This window comes from Mustela erminea, chromosome 1 (assembly GCF_009829155.1).
Source record: "Mustela erminea isolate mMusErm1 chromosome 1, mMusErm1.Pri, whole genome shotgun sequence".
Lineage (NCBI taxonomy): Eukaryota > Metazoa > Chordata > Mammalia > Carnivora > Mustelidae > Mustela > Mustela erminea.
Genome location: NC_045614.1, coordinates 144,765,987 through 144,778,497, shown reverse-complemented (window position 1 = coordinate 144,778,497; position 12,511 = coordinate 144,765,987).

Genomic DNA, 12,511 nt, shown 5'->3' with positions numbered 1-12,511 from the left:
GCTTGTGGGCTTAAATAAATTTCCTTAAAATTGGAAACTGTTATCCTCCTGTTACTATAGTGTTGTGGTGATTTGTGTGTGGGAAATGATGCTTCCCTTCACATACACTTCCCCACCCTTTAAAGTGATTTGGAGATTTAGAAATCATGGCTGAGAGCGGGGAGCTCAAGGCCATCGTCAAAGTTGGAAGGAAATATAGTGAAGCATTTTTTGCAAACTCCGTCCCCTGAATATAACTTTTGGATTGAAGAAAATGTTTTAATACATAATATTAACATATTTGTCCCTTATAGCAATAAAACAATAAAGCATAAAGTTAAATATTTTGTACGGAGGAAGAGGTCTATGAAGGTTAAAGTGCCGAGGGCCCTCAAAAGTCATAATATGGCCCTGCCTCTTAGGTCCTCAACCCTCCATAATGAGCTGCTAAGGAAAAATAGAAAACGTAAGTGACAATCTCTTAGCACTTCCCAGCCTTACTCTTCTGGTTTTAGACACTCTCTGTGCCCAACCAGGCAAAACTGGGAGAAGGTATCTTGGAACTTGGCATTGAGACCCCAGGCACCCACTGAGTTAAATATCCTCTGGAACCAAGCTTCAAGGGCACCCTCTCCAAGACTGCCTGTCGGTGGTGTTCCAGTGCCAGTAGATGGCACAGGCCCAGGAGAGTGGCCTCTCTCTGTGGCGTAGCCGCAGTCCTAGAGAAGTGGTGGAACCCACCATGAGACTGCGGAGCCAACATTTGGGAAAATGTCTGAACCAGGACAAGCTGCGCAACAGGGTCTGACTTGCACGGGGCCTCCGGACGTGGCTCTAGATGGAAAAGGTTCACACTCCCTCGTCAGCTCGCAGGCTGGAGGCAGTTTGTTTTGTTTCATTTTGGTCTGTTTGTCTAGGCCTCCATGGACACAATTTCTGAAATGTGAATCCATTCCAGCAAAGAAAGGAAGTCAGAGGTAGATAACAGGGGATGGGCGGTGTGAGGGTGGGGCTCTAGGCCCAGCTGCTCCGAGAGCTGCTCCTCTCCTTTTGGGGGGGTCATCTGGTCATGCCACTTAGCTGGGTGTCCCCACAGTGATGGAAGTCTTGGACAGCAGGGTTTTCTGAAGCCAAGGGACTATACTACCGCCGAGTCCTGGGGTTTCATAGTACCTGACTACGACTACTAGTAGTCTATGGACTAGTGTCTATTTATGGAGCAACAGTAGCAGCCATATCACACATTGTAGGGAAAGAGCTTCCCGAGTATGTGTGATTTATTTTTACTGGAGTGAGGAGTCTTAACCCTCAGAGTCGCCATGAATGGATCAGCTCTTCTCTTAGCCAGCTGGAGGGGCTGACACTCAGTGAGGACGCTGACAGTGGGGTGGGGGGTGGGCAAGGCTCATCTCCAGGAGAGCTCTGATGGTAGCTCGATGGCAAGTGAAGGAATAGGTTTCTGCAAGGGGTTGTAAGAAACAAAGTGAGGGGGTTCACTGTCATCCCACCATGGCGGACTCTCATTTTCCGGGGTGATGAAGAAGGTTACCACTGGAATCACTGATCTTTGTATGTAAGTTATTACGAAGGATGTCAGCAACCTTGTCATAGTCTACTTTGTGGGAATGGGGATGGTTTATAGTTTCTTTCAGGAGGTAGTCTATACATTTATGAGCCAAGAGGACCATTTTGTGGTCTTGGCTAAGTAATCCCAGAATAATTCAGTTATGTATTTTGGGGCCTCCTTTTCCATATACCCAGTTAGGGTTTGGAGTATTTGGGCTCAGACTTTCTTGCTGATGGTTTCCAGGAATGATGGTGCTAAGGTCACATGACCAGATGACCAGATCTAACAGGTCCCGCAGGTCTGTGGTCAAAAGCCACACAGCCAGGGCCCTTCTGAGTTAGGCCTATCACTACCCAGACAAAATTCTCTAGGAGAGGAAGAGTTGACCTCAGGACAAGCTGCATAGCCATCTGGTCTAGAAAGGTCATGGGACCATGCTTTCCACATCATAGGCAACAGGCACCACCTGCCCTTCCTCAAGTAGAAGCTTATCTTCTTTCATACAGATGGCAACATACAAAATGGAGACTATATCCCAAGAGCCTGGCAACTTGACGTCAAATACAAACTTTATAAAGTATTCCAGGGGACCCACTGATAAGCATCACTGGCAATATTTCTGATAAAGCTCACTCTCATGTCTAGATTTGACATGACAATCACCTCCATTTTCCTTTGCTTGGAACAGACATCATACAGGACTGCCTTGGCTACTTCTGTCAACTCTTTGTGCATTTTCCCCACCCTGCCATATTACATTTTATCCATACAGATACTGACAGCATGGGGCTCCCACGGTGGTTCCAGTGATAAGGGTTTGGAAATCACGAGGAAGTATTATTTGCTATTAAAACATGCAGAAATTGTGGGTAGGCTAGGAAATGAGAACTTTGAGTTACAAAGATGATAGACTTCCTGTGGGGAGAAGTGTGGGTTCACATGGTCAGGATTGTGAGCCTCTGTTTTTTTGTGGCAGAATTGCTTCTGCTATGGAAAGGTTTTTCACCCAAGTGGGGTTTTTATGTAGAATTCATAGCTGCATACTAGAGGGGACAGAGAACTGGTCCCTGTGTGCTTTGGGGCACGAGGGTTGGCTATAGCATCCACTTGGCAAGTGTGGTGAAGAGTTTTGAAGCTAGTTCAGAGTACCTTGTTACCAAGAGAAACTGAATAACCTTATACTTGGTCACAAGCAAAAGGCCCACCTGAACACTCACTTTCATAGACTAAACTATAAAGGAAGAAAAGGATAGAGTTACTAGAATTCTTGGGAGAATACCAGGAGGCAACAGGGAGCGCTCAAGGAGCCAGAAATGATGACCAGCTGGTTGTAGGGAAGTGATGAGCAGGTTTTCATGCCCCATCCAGAGCCTTCTCAGAGTCCCTGCAGGGCTTCGGTCACAGATAACATCCCCTAATTTGCTTCTACCATGACTGGCTTGATCATAGACAGGATTGCTGTGGGCCTCAGGCACAAAGCCTCTCAAGTCCAGAAGATCTGAGGTCATGAGAAACTGACTCGAATTTTGGTGGGCAGAGATAACTGCTGTGTTGGTTTCCATTTGGGTGAACAGCACTGTCTGACTGTCTGGTAAGTACCTGTCCCCTGAGGGGGAGCAAAACTCAGCACACCCCCACCTCCCAATACTGGGAGAAGAAACAGACCTTGTTTGGAGGGTGGGTTGTGTGTGTATTAGATAAACTCTAGATGTTGACATGTTTTCCTGCCACCTAGTTTCAAATTTCCCAGAATTTTCTAGAAGGTATTTTACAAACTATAATTCTTGGCCTATCAGTGGATTGTGAAGTCAATTGAGTAGGGCAGAACCAATATTTTGGTTTTATTTTGAATTTTTATTTTGGAAGATATTCAATATCTAGAATATGGGAGAGAACATTGTGATGTCCTGCCATGTGCCTCTCACCCAGCTTCAGCTACTACCCCTTCATGGTCAGTCTTGTCTCATCTACATGTCCTTTCATCTGTCTCAATCATTTGGAAGCTAGTTCCAGAACTTATATCATTTTTATCTGTAAACACTTTGGTTTGTATTCCTAAAAGACAATGATTATTCCCATTTTAAAACGACATGCCTAGAAGTGAAGAGTGAAGTCATGTTTTATGAAACTGTTACTTCCGTTGCATGTGTGTATGCACGGTGTGCTGTATACATTTCACTGTGGTGTAAAACTCATTTCTCACAGTGAGTCTCACAGTTCAAAAGCCACTGTTCTAGAAGACACTGCGTAGCACCCAGGCCTCCCAGGCGACACCCCCCTCACGGTTGGCAGAGGAGAATCAGGGCTCAACCCAGCAGGAGGGAAGTGTTGGGGGGAGGGTGCTGGGGTGGGAGGAGCGTGGCCTGGATCCTGTGCTGTCCTCCCTTCAGAGGCACATTCCTGAAGCTTTCACTAGGGGGAATCTGTGACGGGGTAAAAGAGAAAGTATGGGATGATACGTGTTTGCAGCCTCCTCCTCTCTTCTAAGGAGGCCTCAGAGCCTGGCTTTGTGTTGCTGCCGCAAATAGAAGATGAATGGAAGGAGGCCCAGAAAAGTGAAACGCATCTAGTCAGTGAAGAGCTGAGCAGAAGTAGGGAGTCAGTAGGAAGTAGCCTCGAGGCTGCAGGAGATTTGGGAGGAGAGTTTGAGAACAGCGAGGGGCGAGGAGCCAGTAAAGGTTTCTCGGTGGCTGCTGTGGAGAGCTGTAAGGGTAGATGAGGAGGAATTTTAGGAGAATTTGCTCTGAGTCATGCAGTGTGTCTTGCTTTAGGTTTGTTTTTAAAACTTCAGTAGAGTTTTAAAATCCTTCCCAGTGCTTTTGGAGGTGGAACTGAATGCCGCGCTAGGAAGAAGAGCTCAGGCTGTGTGGGTCAGAATGAAGTGCTTCCGGTCTCCTCCGTCCTATTTTACAGACCTCATTCTTGCTCTTCTTTCAGCCTACAAGTTGCACAACTTTGCTTCCAGAAATCTCCTCCTTGGTGCTTCCATAGCGCCACCCCAACCCTCCACCCTCTGCGGTCTTATTACCACACTTCCATCCCACCCCCCCACACACACCCACCCCGAGGTGTTGAATGATGGTTACAGGTTACAGGTGAGCCGCTGGAAGGCCAGGACCCTGTCTGGTTCATCCCGGCATTCCCCGAGGCTGCCAGCACACAACACAACCTTCGTTGTTTCCCTGCCTTCAAGGAAATGAGCATTCCATTCAGGATGCTTTTCTTTGGGAAAAGCAGGAAAAGTACAATTGCGACTAAAGAGTAAGCTGTAAGTTGGTGATATGAACTATCCTGCATACTTTATGAGTTTACAACAGAAATGATGGACTGAAAACACAATAGTATACACTTTGTGCTCTCAGTGTTCTAGGCACTGCCCTAAGTACTTCACATTATGTGAACTCCCATAACCCTCACAAGAACCCTTGGACTCGGGGACCAGTATTGCTCTCATTTTGCAGATAAGGAAAACAAAGCACAGAGAGGTGAAGGGACTTGCCCAGGGATGGACCCGCTGCGGGTGAGGGTGGGACTGGGCTATCTGGTTCCAGACTCTGAGCTCTTAGCCAGGGCCACATACCGAGTGACAGGCAGGTGTTTATGAAGGAGTAAGACTCCCGCTGTTGAGAGGAGAAAGGGGATAATTCTGGGGCCTGTATGAGAGTGCCGGAGGGAAAGACTTGGGTATGTTCACTGCCTTCTGAAGCAGCATTTTTCAGAAGGGGTATTGGGATATTGGGTGGAATGGGGGGCAGGGAGCCCGGTGAAGGAGTTTAGAGATGTTTTGAAACTAAGGACTCAAGTCTTTGGTTGGAGAGATGCTGAGATGAAGGTCACTACCCAGGAAGATTGTATGGGGCCACAGGCTGGTAGGGCGCGTGCGTGTGTGTGTGTGTGTGTGTGTGTGTGTAAGGGAATGGGGCAGGTGAGAGTCAGTGTCTCTAAAGGCCGTCAGAGAGTCTGAGACAGGCCTCATGGTCTTCACAAGACAAGGGAGCTCCTCTTTGCCAAATGGATGGTGAGAACAGAGACCACAGAGCCGATGAGAGATCTGAGTGGGATGATCCACCAGACAGTGACCCTCCAGGAGGGGCAAAATTCCCAAGGAGAGGAAGCAGAGGTAAGCTCAGGGTTCTATAACCCAGGGGAAAATGCAGAAGCCCCTGAGAAATGCATGTTAATGAAGACTCCAAATTGGCAAAAAGGTAAGCCAAGTTCAGGCAGAATGAAAGCAAGTGACCTCCAAGCTCCAGGACCCTTCTCAGGGTCCGGCTCTAACCTTAACCTGCTAACCAGGCTCCCTGAGAACCAGGTATTTCTTGACCTCAGGGTTTTTCTTTTTTTAAAAAGACTTTATTTATTTATTTGACAGAGATTACAAGTAGGCAGAGAGGCAGGCAGAGAGGGGGAAGCAGGCTCCCTGCTGAGCAGAGAACCTGATGTCGGGTTGGATCCCAGGGCCCTGAGATCATGACCTGAGCCAAAGGCAGAGGCTTAACCCACTAAGCCACCCAGGGGCCCCCCCTCAGGGTTTTTCTACAGGCCTTTCTGCTCTCCTCCCCACCCCACAGCTTTTCTGGATTTCTCTTTTTCATCCTCTGGTCTCTGCTTGAGCTGCCACCTTCTCAAGGAAAAGCTTCCTGACACCCCTGAAACCAGGTTAGTCTACTCGTTTATCTGCTCCCATAACACCCAGCACTCTTCTTCATAATCCTCAGCACACTAGTGATTATTTCATTCTGCAAGCCCATCAGTGCTTACTGAGTACTTGCTATGGGCCAGGTGCTGATCTGGAGGTAGCAGTGAACAGGACAGAGCCCCTACATGTGCGGAGCTTACTTTCCAGGTGTGGGGTGACAGAACACAGAAAAGTTAAAAAATACAGAAACAGGAACCATGTCAGAGATTGAGCGGTACTATGTGAAGAAATAAAATACAGTGCCAGCATACTAGGTCAGATAGTCTGAGAAGGAGACGGAGCTAAAGGCCAAAGAGCAAGGGTCAGCCAAGCCCAAGACCAGGGCCAATAGCTGGTACAAAGCCCCTGAAGTGGGAATGAACTTGGCCTGCCCCAGGAGAGAAAGACCTCCTTGCTGGAATGTGGGGTGGGTGAGGGCAAGAGTCCTGTGAAATGAAATGTGAGAGGTCAGATCATGGAAACAGGGATATGGTGTTTAAGAGCAAGGAGACGAAGATGGAAGCTTGCTCAGTGCAATGGGAGCCACTAGGAAGCCATTTAAACAGAGAAGTCTCATGACATAATTCATGTTTCTAAGGGTTACACTGGATGCTGTAAGGAAAGCGGATGGTAGAAGGACAAGAATGGACATGAGAAGGCTGGAATTTTAGCAATCTGGTGAGAGGTGGGGCTCGTACCAGGATGGAGGTGCCACAGTTGAAGAAGAGTGAGTACATGTCAGGATATGTCCTGGGAATAGAGTCAACAGGTGCTGGCTGGATTGGAGGTGGGGGACACAAAGGAAAAAATCGAGGGTAACTGGTCTACCTTCGGAATGGAATTATGAAGAAGCCATTTACTGGAACAGAAAAGAATGTGAGAGAGGGTGGGTAGCAGAGCTCTGTTTGGGTCAGTTAGGTTGGAGATGCCTATTCAGACCTCAGTTTTATATCCAAGCTGGGGAGCCAGGCAGGTGGCAGGATATACACTAGTCTGTGGTTCTAGGCAGAGAACAAGGCTGAAGATATGAATTTCTGGCCCTCAGCCTAAAGATGATATTTCAAGTCAAGAGCCTGGTTGAGATCCTCTGGAGCTTGTTTGCTTTCTGATTAAACTGATGGAGAAGTCATTGTGAAGGAAGTAGGATCCAGAGCTCAACTGGATGGGGTGGACTCTGGGGACACTCCACTTAAAGACTGAGAGAAGTTGAGTGGAGAATTCCACATAGATGCTGCCTGGTCAGGAGTCTACATCCTAGGTTGGTGAAGGAGTTCCTCTCTGATTCTTTATTCTATTTTATTGAGAGAGAGAGAGAGAGAGAGAGAGAGAGAGAGAGAGCGCGCACAAGCTAGGAGAGAGGCGGAGGGAGAAGCAGACTCTCCACTGAGCAGAGAGCCTGACGTGGGACTCGATCCCAGAACCCTGGGATTATGAAATGAGCCGAAGGCAGATGCTTAACCCACTGAGCCACCCAGGTGTTCCCTCCATGATTATTTCTTTTATTTCAATGAAAAATATTTTTAAAAAGTTACTAGCTGAGCATGAGAGCAGGGAAGGAGGTGTCAGAAGTTTGAAATGGTTTGTCAATTTTTGTTCAACATCTTTCTTTCCAAGAGAGCATCAGGCCCATGGAAGCAAGAATCAGACCTGTCTTACTCGTTACTATTCCCAGTACCTTGTAAGGTGCTGCACATATAGTAAGTGTTCAACAAACAAGTGTTAAGTGAATGAGTCGCAATTGAATAAAAGTTGGACATCTCTTCCAGTGATGACCGCGTAACAGATCACCTCGAGACTTCGTGGCTTAACACAACTACTTGTTAGTATCTCTAACCATTCTCCAGTTTTGATAAGCTCACCTCGTAGTTCTCACCTGGAAATCAGATGGCAGCTCAGCTGAAGTTATCCTATGGCTTCTTTATTCACACATCTGGTGTTTGGGCTGTGGTATCTGGGCCATTCGAGGACTGAGTGGGCATCGCTTCCTCCGTACAGCTTCTCCTTGTTGCTAGCATGGCCCTCCTTACAGTATGGGGGTCTCAGGGGAGATGGATTCTTTCCCAGTGGCTGGCTTCCCCAAGGATGGCTCCTTCTGGAACTATTGTTCCAAGAGACTCAGGTGGAAGTTTCAAGGCTTCTTGGAACCTTGCCTTAGAAGTCTCACAGTGCTCCATCCACTATGTTGTGTGAGTCAAAGCAGTCACAGGCCCCTCAGATTCAAGGGGTAAAGGAACAGGCTGCACCTGTCAGTGAGGGAAGGAAGGGATGCAGCTTTCTCGGAGACGAGCTACAACAACATCCATGTGACTTTGTCCTACAGACCTGGCCTCTAAGGGGAAGGACAGAACTAGAGACAGAAGGGAGAAATCACAGAGATAAGGAGCTGGATTCAGGAGAATAGAGCAGATCCCTCAAGGGAGGAATTGTTAAGAAGGCTGAGCTAGGGAGGTCAGCACTGCCTGCACACATTCCCTAATCAAGGGTAGAAGAGAGGAAGAGGGATGGAGAGGACCTGGGAGGGAGAGAGGCAAAGTGGGAAGAGGGAGGGGCTGAGGGAAAGAGTGGGGGGCTAGAGCAGGAGGGGGAGGAAGAGGAGGGGAAGCAGAGGAGGAGGAAGGAAGGGAGGAGAAAGAGAAAAATGAGCAGTTTAAGTATCCAACCTCAGCTTAAGGCATAAACAAGAGCCCCCTTAACTGAAGGGTGAAACCAAATTCTCTAGTCTGTTTATTTCTAGTCTACGAAGTCTCCTTGATAAAATTAATAGCCGCTGCCGCTTTAGCCCTAAACAGAGCAGACCTAGCTGCACCGAGCTTGTTCGGTTCGGTGCAGGTTCAAGCCAGGGTCTGGGCAGTGTCCCTGGATTCTCATTGTAAACATCACCAGTCACACACCCGCAGAAGTGCCTGATTAAGTTTCACACAACCTTCACAAAGCAGTGAGTTGGGTTCAGTTCTGCATTTGAAAAAGGATAACGGTTATGCCAGATTTAAAGTTGGGTCTGGCCTGGGGTCACTTATCTGGCTCCTTGAATAATTTTCTTTTTTCTTTGCCAATTACGCCTATTCCTGAGTATACTTTGTACCCAAGTCTCCGTTTTCATTGAGAAATGAGATTTTTATCTTCGCAGAGCGGGGGAAGTATCAAGCAGCAGGTCCTGTCAAAAGGAAAGGTGAGTTCAATGTCAAACGACGGAACCGCAAAATTAGAGAGCCAGAGGCTCTAATGAGGGGGCTTGAAAGGACAGAGAACAAAAGGCAGCAGGAAATGAGGGAAGGGAGAGAAAGGCGAAGGGTCTCAGGGATCTGATATGTTTTCTCTTGGAAATAGGAGGCAGCGGTGGGGTAGCCTTGCAGCCAAGGAAAATGTTTTACTTGATTATTTGCTTTTTAATTTCACTTTGTTTATTATAAAATCAGAGAGTGTGATTAAAAAAAACAACAACAACAAACCATCGTCAAATGAAAGCCTAGTTTACAATCTTTTTACATTCGTGGACATCTGCAGATAAGGGCCCCGTTCTTCCACAGATGCCTCACGCCTCCCGCTCCAGGCTCTGAGCTGAGACTGGGATCAGAGTCTTGGCCTGGGCCCTGAGTCTGTGAATTGTTCTTAAAAGTGATTACTCCTTGTTTAAGTTAAGTTTCCCGTGGCGAGACGGCCTCAGCACAGGAAGTTTAATGTTGGATGCTTCGTGTTGATGCTGGAAGTTACTTCCAAGCTCCTTGGTCCCTATCTTTCATTTAACAGAGAACATGCAGGCACCAGCATCCCAGTGATCAACTAATTCACTTCACATAAAAGACTGAATTTCACAGAAGGTTTTGTAAATCAGATTGTATAGATACCTCCCAAAAGATCATTCGTACTCAACGAACGTATTACTCCCCTCTCCACCATTCAAACGAACACCATCCATGCAAACGCTTTCTTGTCATAAATGTTTGGAGCTAAGACACCAAAATGGGAGATGTCTTTTGAACCTTGCTTCTGATGTCTTTGAAGTCACCATGGTGGGCTTTGTAAACTTCTCAACAAAGTCCATCCTTTAAGTCTGAGTGGAAAATGTCTACATAGTGACACTATATTAATTAGGGTTACCTCACTTCTGTAATAAAACTCCTAATCAGGGGCGCCTGGGTGGCTCAGTGGGTTAAGCCGCTGCCTTCAGCTCAGGTCATGATCTCAGAGTCCTGGGATCGAGCCCCGCATCGGGCTCTCTGCTCAGCAGGGAGCCTGCTTCCTCCTCTCTCTGTGCCTGCCTCTCTGCCTGCTTGTCATCTCTCTCTGTCAAATAAGTAAATAAAATTTAAAAAACAAACAAACAAACAAAAAAAACTCCTAATCAGTGGCTTCGCACAATATGTGCATCACTGGGAAATTATTTAGCTTGTTTATGTGACAGTTTCCTCATCTGCAAAATGAGGGCAATGTTTTTTTGTGTATTAAATGAGTTAATATATATAAATCCCTTTGAATAGTGCCTGGCATGTAGCAACTCTCTATTAGTGGCTTCTGAATGAATGAATGGATGAGCAAATGAATACACATTCATTTCTTGCTCACTTACACAGTGTGGGTGTCCCTGGTCTGTGAGTTTTTCTTGAGCTCATGCAGGGCCCAGCTTCCTTCCTTCTTGGGGCTCCACTCTGCTCCATGTCCTCTGGGTCCTCTCCTTCCCCCCGTTAACATCCAGCTTCAGGCCCTTCTCTTCCTGACATCAAAATTGCAAATGATCTAAATTGGCTGAGTGGGCAAAGATCCTGATTTAACTGCCAGGACAGAAAAGAGACCTTATCTGAGAAATGTCAGTAATGACTCCCACGTCACTGGACTCTTCTGACAATTGCATCAAATAACCCATATGAAGGAGCTAGCACACAGTAGCAACACAGGGGAGCTGCTATCTACTATTGCTTGTTTGCATTTGTTTTCTGCATTTTAGCTGTTCTTCTTTCCTTCCTTCTTCCTCCAGCCTTTCCAAGGAGGCACACATGTTCGACGTTATTTTTATTGGTATTTAATGACCCTTTTCCATAGTGTTTGGTCTATTTCTCAGAATAAGGACGGCTGTGGTCCAAAAACATCTTCTTCATTAACAGAGGGACTAGTGTGGACCAACTTTCAGGTTGAATTCTCCTTCCTTTCCTTCCAGGCCAGCAGTATGGTCCCTGGTGAGGGCTGAGAAGCTGTGATGGGGAGTGAGAGAGGGGGTGGAAATGGGGGACTCTGCATCCTTCCCTCGTATGACTATTTTCAAAGTAATTTATTTTGTAAAGAGTTTTTAGTAATACAAGCATTTCACAAACAACACCAGAGAAAACTTCAAAATCACATAGTCACTATTTCTTGGTTGCTGAATTATATCCATTATATGTGGATTTATGAGTTTTGGCCTCAGATGGAATATTGCATGTTTGGGGAAGGCACACCTTGTGGCCAGGCTTCCCGGGGTGCCCACAGCAGAGCTTTCATGGAGTCTAAAACTTCTCCTCAAAAGTATCTTTAACCCCATTCGTGTTATAAAGCACAAAAAATTAAAGCTACTGTCTTTGAAAATTTGCAATTCTCCAAAGAGGACTGAGCGAAGGAATCGATAGCCAACAAAGTTCCTGTTTGCTCAGCGACAGTCCTGTGAATGTGGTTATTTTCCCTAAGGACACCACACAATATTAAGCACCCCATTGTCCAGGTCCCCTCCCAGACTGATCACAGCACACTCTGCAGATGACACCGGGCACATGTTTGCACTTGAGCTCTCAATCGAATGAGCCACTGGGTGGAGAACCACTGTGGTAGACATTCATAGTTCCTCCTGGATTCTTAGATGAGTTCCTGATGACCTTGTTTTTCTAATAGTGGGTTAATGTAGACACATGAAGATACTTGAAGGTAGGGTGCTCTGAGACAACAGGACCCGGCCCCTGAGTCCACTGCCTGGGCATGAAGGCCACAGGGTGTTTGTGGCTCACTTCTCTGAAGCCTAAGAGGGGATCCACTTGGCTTTTGGGGAAGGAGGTGGGTGATGCTGCTGGTGGCGCCCTCTGGCTGAGAGGCTGGCGATGGGGTCTCTGTGGGGGCGGGAGGGTCCCATAGCTATCCTATGCGGCTTAGTCCCGACATCCTAACTTGTTGTCTTCTCCTGGTATTGGTGAACCATCTTTCCCATCTTTCCTCACACTCTTGTTAACCTCGCACCTAACTGGATCTCTGTGATAAGCAAGCTTTACTAACTGCGCCCCCATGCAAATGAGATCCTCAGTGTTACCGTGGGGAAGTGGTGAAAAGAA